Source organism: Pecten maximus, chromosome 8, assembly GCF_902652985.1.
Source record: "Pecten maximus chromosome 8, xPecMax1.1, whole genome shotgun sequence".
Taxonomy (NCBI): domain Eukaryota; kingdom Metazoa; phylum Mollusca; class Bivalvia; order Pectinida; family Pectinidae; genus Pecten; species Pecten maximus.
In genome coordinates this window covers 32,697,062-32,709,266 of record NC_047022.1, presented here as the reverse complement: position 1 = coordinate 32,709,266, position 12,205 = coordinate 32,697,062, and the positions used below count along the sequence as shown (strand labels likewise).

General features: G+C 35.9%; 1 protein-coding gene across 1 annotated transcript in view; it reads left to right on the top strand.

The window, feature by feature from the left end:
* Window positions 1-75: 75 nt before the first annotated feature.
* LOC117333237 (transmembrane protein 248-like) overlaps window positions 76-12,205 on the top strand; it is a 28,015-nt gene continuing 15,885 nt past the window's right edge. The window contains exon 1 of the mRNA XM_033892431.1: window positions 76-417. The gene's annotated coding sequence lies outside the window, so the exon portion shown is untranslated. The remainder of the gene's footprint in view (window positions 418-12,205) is intronic.

The window sequence follows — 12,205 nt, the reverse complement described above, 5'->3', positions numbered from 1 at the left end:
ATTTTGACCAATCAAAACGACGAATTTTGACGTCATGATGCTACCACGTTGGAAATCACATGGTTTGTTTTGGCAATGTTAATATCTTTGCATTTCAGTTTTGGGCAAACAACGAAACGAATTATATCTAAATTTTGTAAAATTTTCACCCATCAGCTATTAAAATGACCTGCAGTTAAATATACGATGATTATAGGAACGTTGTTCTGCAAACAAATGCGTGTTTGTTGTAAATAAGCCAAGTGGGTGTTTCCCCTAGTGATGATGACATACATTTGCTAAAATCGCGGAGGTTGTCGCGAGAAAACGTGAGATAATTACAAAAATGGCGTCCACCCCGTTTTACTACGTGGATAATGTCAAAATGTAACGAAGAAGTATGTAACTAATAACAAGCCCGACATCACTTTAAATTTGGTGAGTATCTGTCATTGCGCATAACTATTCCATGTTATCAAGTAGTCAAGCTGCCGAACCCTCGTCTTGTCACACAAATTTGACAGTCGTGTGCACGTTGCTTTAAAAGATAAAATATAGATCTAGGACTATGCTAGGACTAATACGAAACAATTTCACTTGATAGGTTGCATTGAATGCAATTGACCCTTTAAGATCACGCATACACGGGAACATGCCTAGTTTTAAATGATGATATATATTAGCCAGTATCAATACAAGGTGACGAGGTATAACCACAAGGTATTTCTGGCTAATTTTACCTAACGCTTTAAGACTAGGGGCGAATTTGTTCTCCTAAAACCAGTTTTAGTTTCGAACCGGTTCTGTAAACTCTCCATTTGTTGAGTAAACCAGTTTCAAACCACATTTAAACTGAAACCGGTTCATTCATTTGTTTCTGATAAACCTAAACTAGTTTATTAAACCATTCAAACCACCACCGGTTGTGGTTTGGAAGGTTTCGTTTCTGAAAACAAGATGGCGAATGTTGTCAACATGCAGAATGTGCTCTTGAAGTGCGCTACGTACTCCAAACTTGTCAGCTATGGCTTGTAGTGTCATTTGACTGGACAAATAAAATATAAATTATAAATATTAATAATTGTTTTCCCATTGGTATGACAGTGTTCCCTTGTGTTTGTCATTGCATTGAATTGTGGAAGTATGTCTTCAACATAATTTGGGATTCGGGGAATTTTTGTGCGTTCAGGAGGTATCAACGTTTCAAATACTGCTCTGAAGCTTTTTCTCCCAAAGACACCATATTGAAAACTAGAATTTCGCATTTGTTTCTCAAGAGCAAACCAGTTTTAGTTTACAAACCGTTTTGAAAACCAGGTTTAAACCATAAACCCAAACCTAAACCAGTTTATTTGCAACAAATTTGCCCTAGGTGATCTACTTAATAGAATGTCACTGATCGTTGTAATACCGTAGGTAACAATTAACATGCACAAGGTGCGTGATAGAAGATTTGTAAGGATTTTACTCTATCAAGCTTTCATTGACCAGTTTAGAATCTGGTAGCCATGTTCCATCAATCAATAGTGTAAGAAGAAAGAGGGGAAATGCCGTTATCAAATCAAGACTCGAACACAAAACCTACAAATATTTTACTTGACACTAGGCTATTGACATCGTGTCAGACAAACCTTTACCTACAGTATTTGTTGATGATGTACATAGTTGTGGGATGAATGTCAGAATTCCCTACTTTGTCGAAACATGAAATTGAGCTAACTTGACCTAGTTTGATTTGCACTGTCATCATGTTTCTTTAGCTGTCGTGTGGTTCCATCACCTGAAGACACTCAATATTAGGTCATCTGACCCACAATTAGGATAACCTATAGCCATTGCACTTTGTCCGCTGTCCATCTGTCCAACGTCAACTTTTTCTTTCAACCAACTTCTTCTAAAAATCAGTGAGGCACAGAGACCTGATATTGGTCATGTAACATGCTGGGGTGAAGGGCTACCAAGTTTGTTGAAATAAATTACCTTGATCCACATTTAAGGTCACAGGGGTCAAATATACTAACATCTTTAAACAACTTCTCAATAACCAAGAGGTCCAGGGACTTGTTATTGGGCCTGTAGCATACTTTGTTGAAGGGTTATCAAGTTTGTTCCAATGAATGACCTTAACCTACAGTCAGGATCACATGGGTCAAATGGGCTGTAACATTTTAACAACTTCTTTTTAATAACCAAGAGGTCCACGGAGATAATATTGTGTTTGTAGCATGCTGGAGTGAAGGGCTACCAACTTTGTTCAAATGAATGACCTTGACCTGTATTCAAGGTCACTGGGGCCAAATAGGCTAAAATCTTCAAACGACTTCTTTTCAATAACTAAGATACTCAGGAACTTGATATCGTGCCTTGGTGAAGGGCTACCAATGTTGTTCAAATCAATTACCTTGACCTCCAGAAAAGTTCACAGGGGTCATATATGTTGAAATCTTTAAACAATGATCTTTCGATAGCTAAGAGAGTCCCAAGATATGATATTGGGCAAATAGTATGCTGGAATGAAGACTTACAAAATTTACTTGCATGAATAAACTTAAATAGCCTACTCTGATGAGTGGTAATCAGCACTAGTTAATATCTACATATGAATGACCTAGATCAACTTCCAAGTTGCTCTAAAAGCATGTGAACGAGTCAGGTCCATTTGGGCCTCATGTTTTTCATACACAATCACACTAGTATCTCTTTCTTATGATATTATACCTGTTTATGATTAATAGTATACAGAAATCTTCCATGGAAAAGAATTGACATGGATAATGGAGCACTATGTAAAACTGGTTGTGTTTAATTAGGTGTAAATGTACTTAATGTACCAGGCTATCAGATGTATAATGGATGTCACAGAACCATAGGAATGTGTCATCAGAAACTAGTAGTGTTGGGGTATGCACGGTACTCTGAAACAATATAATGGATGCCCATTACTTTTTGTCTCTGACTGGTAAAGCAATGTTGTATAGTGCACTGATCAATATACTGCCAATTACTGTAGTTTTCAGCTCACCTGTAGCTGGTTGAAAGCCAATTTAAAGTCTTCTGCCTCATTTATTTAGATGGTCTGATTAAATCTATTTTGGTGTAAACTCTCAAATTATAGATTTACATGTACAGGTCACAATTGCTTCCAATGATGAAAAATCAGTTAAGATCTGGTTTGTGGTTTGGGAGAAGATATTATTTATTACAAAAGTTCAGAGACAGTCAAGTTGTCAAAAGACCCTACCATGGTCACCACATAAGGTGACATACAGGAGTCACACATGAATGAACTGATAGAAACACATGGAATACATATATTGTACATGAATCAAAATGACTATATACATTGATTACATATAAAATTTGATATTTTTGCAGTTACTAAACTTTAATTAAATTTTGTATACGCCCATGACATCAAATTTGACAGGGGTATTATGTTGGTATGCCATGGCCATTGTCTGTCTTTCCGTTTGGCATACACTTTCGTTTGTCTTGCAAACACCTATATTTTTCAACATTTTTTATCAAATCTACATTTTTCAACGACTTCCTTTGAAACTTGGAATACATTATGATTCTGATATGTTTGTGTATTTCCGAGAAAAGAATTTTGATTCAACAATTTTTTTTCAAATGTTATTGCCTTTTGTTTATTTAAAACTTGAATGTATTAGTGTCATGATATAACGTAGGTTGAAGTTTTTATAAAACAGTGTTGTGTCAGTACTAATGAGAGCTTAGGACTTGTGGTTTCCTGGTGACAAGGCCTTTTCATTGGTACTACATTTGTGGACCTGCTGACCTTGACTGGGACCTAGTTTTGTCAGGTCCTAGGGGCCAAATGGTTCTAAATTAATTTGCAAATCTTCTGAAGTTCCAGAAGACCCAGCTACAGAGGCCTGAAAATTTGTCGGTACCTAGGACTGAGCCATATTATGTTTCCTCATATAAATGACCTTGACCTATTTTAAAGGTCATATAAGTCAAATATGTTGAAAACTTCATGAATCTTCTCAAGTTCCAAAATGGTTGATATTTTGCAAGCTAGTAACTATGACAGTGGTATTTAATTTCTTCATATAACCCAAAGTTATTAAAAATTAAAAAATTAATTGCCGCCACTGACTATCAATATGAGCATGCAAAGACAAGTTCATGTAGCAATTAGCTAATGCCAAGTAATGGGTCATTAAAATCGGAATCAGCGAGAAAATGAGGATAAGACAAGATAGAAAACATCATAAGTCATATAAATATCAGCAACCAGATGGAAAGATGGAAGAAAGCGGAGGCCGCATCAGTTGAGTTGAATGAGGAAATCTCATTGCATCAGCAGATACTCAAATCGACAGCTATACAGGTTTGTAGTGAAGTTATGCAGGACGTTACACTTGCTACCTTGCTGAAAAATTACTGACAATAAAACTAAATATTACCTCATCAAAGCACAATAAATGATTTTACAAGTATATTGTGTATTTGTCTTATCTTGGTACTGAATCTGTAGCCATTCCTTCATTTACTTGCATGCCACACCTTTTGTTACATTGTGATGTTCATATTTATACTTTGTTCATGAGTAAGTTCATTTTTGTGTGTAACATTTAAAATGTTTTTGAAATTCTGAACTCATTTACTAGTTATGCATGTTATCATAACATAAGTAATTGAGGAAAATGGCTATAGTTGGGGTTAATCATCACAGCAAAAACAATACATTCTTCATCTGTTTAAGGGTGTCTGTGATGTCATGTGATATGATAATTCCAGTGTGGATGCACAGCGGCAGAGTTTTGGGGATTTTCTGTACAAAAAAAAATTTATTCCACAGTCACAAACATGAGTGAACCTGTAAGCTTCTTTCATTTATAAATCTTATAGATTACTATGCAACTCATATCTGCATTTCAAACAAAGGAATGCCCCTTTAGGTCACATAGTTACACATTCCTTTGCAAATCTTCTAATGTTCTAAAAGATCCAGGGTACTCATCTTTGGCCAATAGGTACCTACTTTTTTAGTGTTACGAAGTTTACTTATACTAATGACCTTGACCTATTTCCAAAGTCACATGGGTTAGATATGTATGTTAAAAACTTAAACTTTAATTATTTCTTTTCAAGTTCCAGAAGATGCATGTGCCTAATATTTTCAGTACTTGGACATGTTCAATTCTGGGGTTATTTAAGTATTGATCGGCTATATAGCTAATATAATTAATCTTTGTTGGTTCAATCACTCTCAAATCCTTCAAACACTGAGAGGTCTTCCTATATTGATATTATTTCCATGGTTGACTTTGACTTCAGAGATATGGTGACATTTATTTGAAACATTATACCTTGATTAACCTTTACAAATATTATATTGATGCACAAGGAACTATGGCTTAATTGGATACTCTTCTAGTGGTTATGATATTGAATTCTGCTATTATTGAAGTGTAAAAAGGTTGTTCAGTTTATGATCAGGTCATTTCTAACCCACACACCAAATTCATTGAAACTTGGGATTAAATGAAGGCCGTGCTCTAGGAATTGAAGTTGCAATATAGCCAAATATGCACATTACACAACTCACTTGACACCATCAACACTGTCTGTAATATACCTGGGGTATATGTACTTTTACAATGTATCTACCAAGCAAGGCTCCTCAGGGGAAGTTGAAAATACCAATTTAATTTTCTTTTGTGATGTAATATTTTATGGTCTTGAAAGTATCTATGAAAAAACAAACTTATCAACCCACATTAAAAATATAGTGAGTACCAGTGCAAAGATTATACAAACGTAGATATTGACTAATTTATGACGTCATGTTTAACACATCAGTACTAATGCATTAAATTTGACCTTATTTATTAATTAACTGTAAGCTTATGGCTTAATTAGCTTGAATAGCATGTTGCAAACAGATCAATGCATATTTTCTGATATGCATGGTGCTCTGAAAGGAAATTCTACACATATGGTGTTTATAAGGTGTTATGTTCTTGTCTACATACGGGCCATTGTTGCTATGGTGTATATTGTACACCCATTTTGTATTTTATTTCCTTGAGAGTTGGGTTACACATGTACCACTAGTCTGTTGTGTCCAGAGTATATATCATACATAATATATGACTTAATGATAGCTTCCTACATTGTACCTATTAATTTTTGAAATAATATTTTAATGTGGGATTGTAAAACAGATATCATATGAACTAATAAGGTACTTGTAGAACTAATCAATGTCGGATTGACAGGAAGTTTGATTTAGGACGCAGAGCTTGGGATTGGGTTATCCAGTTAATGTTAGGGGAGGGTAATGGAAGGTATGACAGGTGTAAATGATCTAATATATGGAAAGAAACTTTAATTTAGGGATGAACGGCATCAACAATTGTTTTATATTGGAATGTTTCTAGGGTACAACAGCAAGCACCCGCACAATTAACTGTCCATATGTACTGTGGGTTGGGAATTTGTGTCAAGACCCTGTGTATGATATGTCTAGATTGTGTATGTGTATGATGTGTCTAGATTGTGTGTGTGTATGATGTGTCTGGATTGTGTATGTGTATGATATGTCTGGATTGTGTATGTGTATGATATGTCTGGATTGTGTATGTGTATGATGTGTCTAGATTGTGTGTGTGTATGATGTGTCTAGATTGTGTGTGTGTATGATGTGTCTAGATTGTGTATGTGTATGATGTGTCTAGATTGTGTATGTGTATATGATATGTCTGGATTGTGTATGTGTATGATATGTCTGGATTGTGTATGTGTATGATGTGTCTAGATTGTGTATGTGTATGATGTGTCTGGATTGTGTATGTGTATGATGTGTCTAGATTGTGTATGTGTATGATGTGTCTGGATTGTGTATGTGTATGATGTGTCTGGATTGTGTATGTGTATATGATGTGTCTAGATTGTGTATGTGTATGATGTGTCTGGATTGTGTATGTGTATGATATGTCTGGATTGTGTATGTGTATGATATGTCTGGATTGTGTGTGTATGATATGTCTGGATTGTGTATGTGTATGATATGTCTAGATTGTGTATGTGTATGATGTGTCTAGATTGTGTATGTGTATATGATGTGTCTAGATTGTGTATGTGTATGATGTGTCTGGATTGTGTATGTGTATGATATGTCTGGATTGTGTGTGTATGATATGTCTGGATTGTGTATGTGTATGATATGTCTAGATTGTGTATGTGTATGATGTGTCTGGATTGTGTGTGTGTATGATATGTCTAGATTGTGTATGTGTATGATGTGTCTAGATTGTGTATGTGTATATGATGTGTCTAGATTGTGTATGTGTATGATGTGTCTGGATTGTGTGTGTGTATGATATGTCTAGATTGTGTATGTGTATGATGTGTCTAGATTGTGTATGTGTATATGATGTGTCTAGATTGTGTATGTGTATGATGTGTCTAGATTGTGTATGTGTTGATGTGTCTGGATTGTGTGTGTGTATGATGTGTCTGGATTGTGTATGTGTATGATATGTCTAGATTGTGTATGTGTATGATGTGTCTAGATTGTGTATGTGTATGATGTGTCTGGATTGTGTATGTGTATGGTATGTCTGGATTGTGTATGTGTATGATGTGTCTAGATTGTGTATGTGTATGATGTGTCTGGATTGTGTATGTGTATGATGTGTCTAGATTGTGTATGTGTATGATGTGTCTGGATTGTGTATGTGTATGATGTGTCTGGATTGTGTATGTGTATGATATGTCTAGATTGTGTATGTGTATGATATGTCTAGATTGTGTATGTGTATGATATGTCTAGATTGTGTATGTGTATGATGTGTCTAGATTGTGTATGTGTATGATGTGTCTAGATTGTGTATGTGTATGATATGTCTGGATTGTGTATGTGTATGATGTGTCTGGATTGTGTATGTGTATGATATGTCTAGATTGTGTATGTGTATGATGTGTCTGGAATGTGTATGTGTATGATGTGTCTGGATTGTGTATGATGTGTCTAGATTGTGTATGTGTATGATGTGTCTAGATTGTGTATGTGTATGATATGTCTAGATTGTGTATGTGTATATGATGTGTCTGGATTGTGTATGTGTATGATGTGTCTGGATTGTGTATGTGTATGATGTGTCTAGATTGTGTATGTGTATATGATGTGTCTAGATTGTGTATGTGTATGATGTGTCTGGATTGTGTGTGTGTATGATGTGTCTGGATTGTGTGTGTGTATGATGTGTCTAGATTGTGTATGTGTATGATATGTCTAGATTGTGTATGTGTATGATGTGTCTGGATTGTGTATGTGTATGATGTGTCTAGATTGTGTATGTGTATGATGTGTCTGGATTGTGTATGTGTATGATGTGTCTGGATTGTGTGTGTGTATGATGTGTCTGGATTGTGTATGTGTATGATGTGTCTGGATTGTGTATGTGTATGATGTGTCTGGATTGTGTGTGTGTATGATGTGTCTGGATTGTGTGTGTGTATGATGTGTCTGGATTGTGTGTGTATGATGTGTCTAGATTGTGTATGTGTATGATGTGTCTGGATTGTGTATGTGTATGATGTGTCTGGATTGTGTATGTGTATGATGTGTCTAGATTGTGTATGTGTATGATGTGTCTGAATTGTGTATGTGTATGATGTGTCTGGATTGTGTATGTGTATGATGTGTCTAGATTGTGTGTGTGTATGATGTGTCTGGATTGTGTATGTGTATGATGTGTCTGGATTGTGTATGTGTATGTGTATGATATGTCTGGATTGTGTATGTGTATGATGTGTCTGGATTGTGTATGTGTATGATGTGTCTGGATTGTGTATGTGTATGATGTGTCTAGATTGTGTATGTGTATGATGTGTCTGGATTGTGTATGTGTATGATGTGTCTAGATTGTGTATGTGTATGATGTGTCTGGATTGTGTATGTGTATGATGTGTCTAGATTGTGTATGTGTATGATGTGTCTGAATTGTGTATGTGTATGATGTGTCTGGATTGTGTATGTGTATGATGTGTCTAGATTGTGTGTGTGTATGATGTGTCTGGATTGTGTATGTGTATGATGTGTCTGGATTGTGTATGTGTATGTGTATGATATGTCTGGATTGTGTATGTGTATGATGTGTCTGGATTGTGTATGTGTATGATGTGTCTGGATTGTGTATGTGTATGTGTATGATGTGTCTGGATTGTGTATGTGTATGATGTGTCTAGATTGTGTATGTGTGTATGATGTGTCTAGATTGTGTATGTGTATGATATGTCTAGATTGTGTGTGTGTATGATGTGTCTGGATTGTGTGTGTGTATGATATGTCTAGATTGTGTATGTGTATGATGTGTCTGGATTGTGTATGTGTATGATGTGTCTAGATTGTGTGTGTGTATGATATGTCTGGATTGTGTATGTGTATGATGTGTCTGGATTGTGTATGTGTATGATATGTCTGGATTGTGTGTGTGTATGATGTGTCTGGATTGTGTATGTGTATGATGTGTCTGGATTGTGTATGTGTATGATGTGTCTAGATTGTGTATGTGTATGATGTGTCTGGATTGTGTATGTGTATGATGTGTCTGGATTGTGTATGTGTATATGATGTGTCTGGATTGTGTATGTGTATGATGTGTCTGGATTGTGTATGTGTATGATGTGTCTGGATTGTGTGTGTGTATGATGTGTCTGGATTGTGTGTGTGTATGATGTGTCTAGATTCTGTGTGTGTATGATGTGTCTAGATTGTGTATGTGTATGATGTGTCTAGATTGTGTGTGTGTATGATGTGTCTGGATTGTGTGTGTGTATGATGTGTCTGGATTGTGTATGTGTATGATGTGTCTAGATTGTGTATGTGTATGATGTGTCTAGATTGTGTATGTGTATGATATGTCTGGATTGTGTGTGTGTATGATGTGTCTGAATTGTGTATGTGTATGATGTGTCTAGATTGTGTATGTGTATGATGTGTCTAGATTGTGTGTGTGTATGATGTGTCTGGATTGTGTATGTGTATGATGTGTCTGGATTGTGTATGTGTATGATGTGTCTGGATTGTGTATGTGTATGATGTGTCTGGATTGTGTATGTGTATGATGTGTCTAGATTGTGTGTGTGTATGATGTGTCTGGATTGTGTGTGTGTATGATGTGTCTGGATTGTGTGTGTGTATGATGTGTCTGGATTGTGTATGTGTATGATGTGTCTGAATTGTGTATGTGTATGATGTGTCTGGATTGTGTGTGTGTATGATGTGTCTGGATTGTGTATGTGTATGATGTGTCTGGATTGTGTATGTGTATGATGTGTCTGGATTGTGTGTGTGTATGATGTGTCTGGATTGTGTATGTGTATGATGTGTCTGGATTGTGTGTGTGTATGATGTGTCTGGATTGTGTATGTGTATGATGTGTCTGGATTGTGTGTGTGTATGATGTGTCTAGATTGTGTGTGTGTATGATGTGTCTGGATTGTGTATGTGTATGATGTGTCTGGATTGTGTATGTGTATGATATGTCTAGATTGTGTATGTGTATGATGTGTCTAGATTGTGTATGTGTATGATATGTCTGGATTGTGTATGTGTATGATGTGTCTGGATTGTGTGTGTGTATGATGTGTCTGGATTGTGTATGTGTATGATGTGTCTGGATTGTGTATGTGTATGATGTGTCTGGATTGTGTGTATGATATGTCTGGATTGTGTGTATGATATGTCTAGATTGTGTATGTGTATGATGTGTCTAGATTGTGTATGTATATGATATGTCTAGATTGTGTATGTATATGATGTGTCTGGATTGTGTATGTATATGATATGTCTAGATTGTGTATGTATATGATATGTCTAGATTGTGTATGTATATGATGTGTCTGGATTGTGTATGTATATGATATGTCTAGATTGTGTATGTGTATGATGTGTCTAGATTGTGTATGTGTATGATATGTCTAGATTGTGTATGTATATGATGTGTCTGGATTGTGTATGTATATGATATGTCTAGATTGTGTATGTATATGATGTGTCTAGATTGTGTATGTATATGATATGTCTAGATTGTGTATGTGTATGATGTGTCTAGATTGTGTATGTATATGATGTGTCTGGATTGTGTGTGTGTATGATGTGTCTGGATTGTGTATGTGTATGATGTGTCTGGATTGTGTGTGTATGATGTGTCTGGATTGTGTATGTGTATGATGTGTCTGGATTGTGTATGTGTATGATATGTCTGGATTGTGTATGTGTATGATGTGTCTGGATTGTGTATGTGTATGATGTGTCTGGATTGTGTGTGTGTATGATGTGTCTGGATTGTGTATGTGTATGATGTGTCTGGATTGTGTGTGTGTATGATGTGTCTGGATTGTGTATGTGTATGATGTGTCTGGATTGTGTGTGTATGATGTGTCTGGATTGTGTGTGTATGATGTGTCTGGATTGTGTATGTGTATGATGTGTCTGGATTGTGTATGTGTATGATGTGTCTGAATTGTGTATGTGTATGATGTGTCTGGATTGTGTGTGTATATGATGTGTCTAGATTGTGTATGTGTATGATGTGTCTAGATTCTGTGTGTGTATGATGTGTCTAGATTGTGTATGTGTATGATGTGTCTAGATTGTGTATGTGTATGATGTGTCTAGATTGTGTATGTGTATGATATGTCTGGATTGTGTATGTGTATGATATGTCTAGATTGTGTATGTGTATGATGTGTCTAGATTGTGTGTGTGTATGATATGTCTGGTTTGTGTGTGTGTATGATGTGTCTGGATTGTGTATGTGTATGATGTGTCTAGATTGTGTATGTGTATGATGTGTCTAGATTGTGTATGTGTATGATGTGTCTGGATTGTGTGTGTGTATGATGTGTCTGGATTGTGTATGTGTATGATGTGTCTGGATTGTGTATGTGTATGATGTGTCTGGATTGTGTGTGTGTATGATGTGTCTGGATTGTGTGTGTATGATGTGTCTGGATTGTGTATGTGTATGATGTGTCTGGATTGTGTATGTGTATGATGTGTCTGGATTGTGTGTGTATGATGTGTCTGGATTGTGTGTGTATGATGTGTCTGGATTGTGTATGTGTATGATGTGTCTGGATTGTGTATGTGTATGATGTGTCTGGATTGTGTATGTGTATGATGTGTCTGGATTGTGTATGTGTTGTTGTGTATGATTGTATGTGTGTATGATGTGTCTAG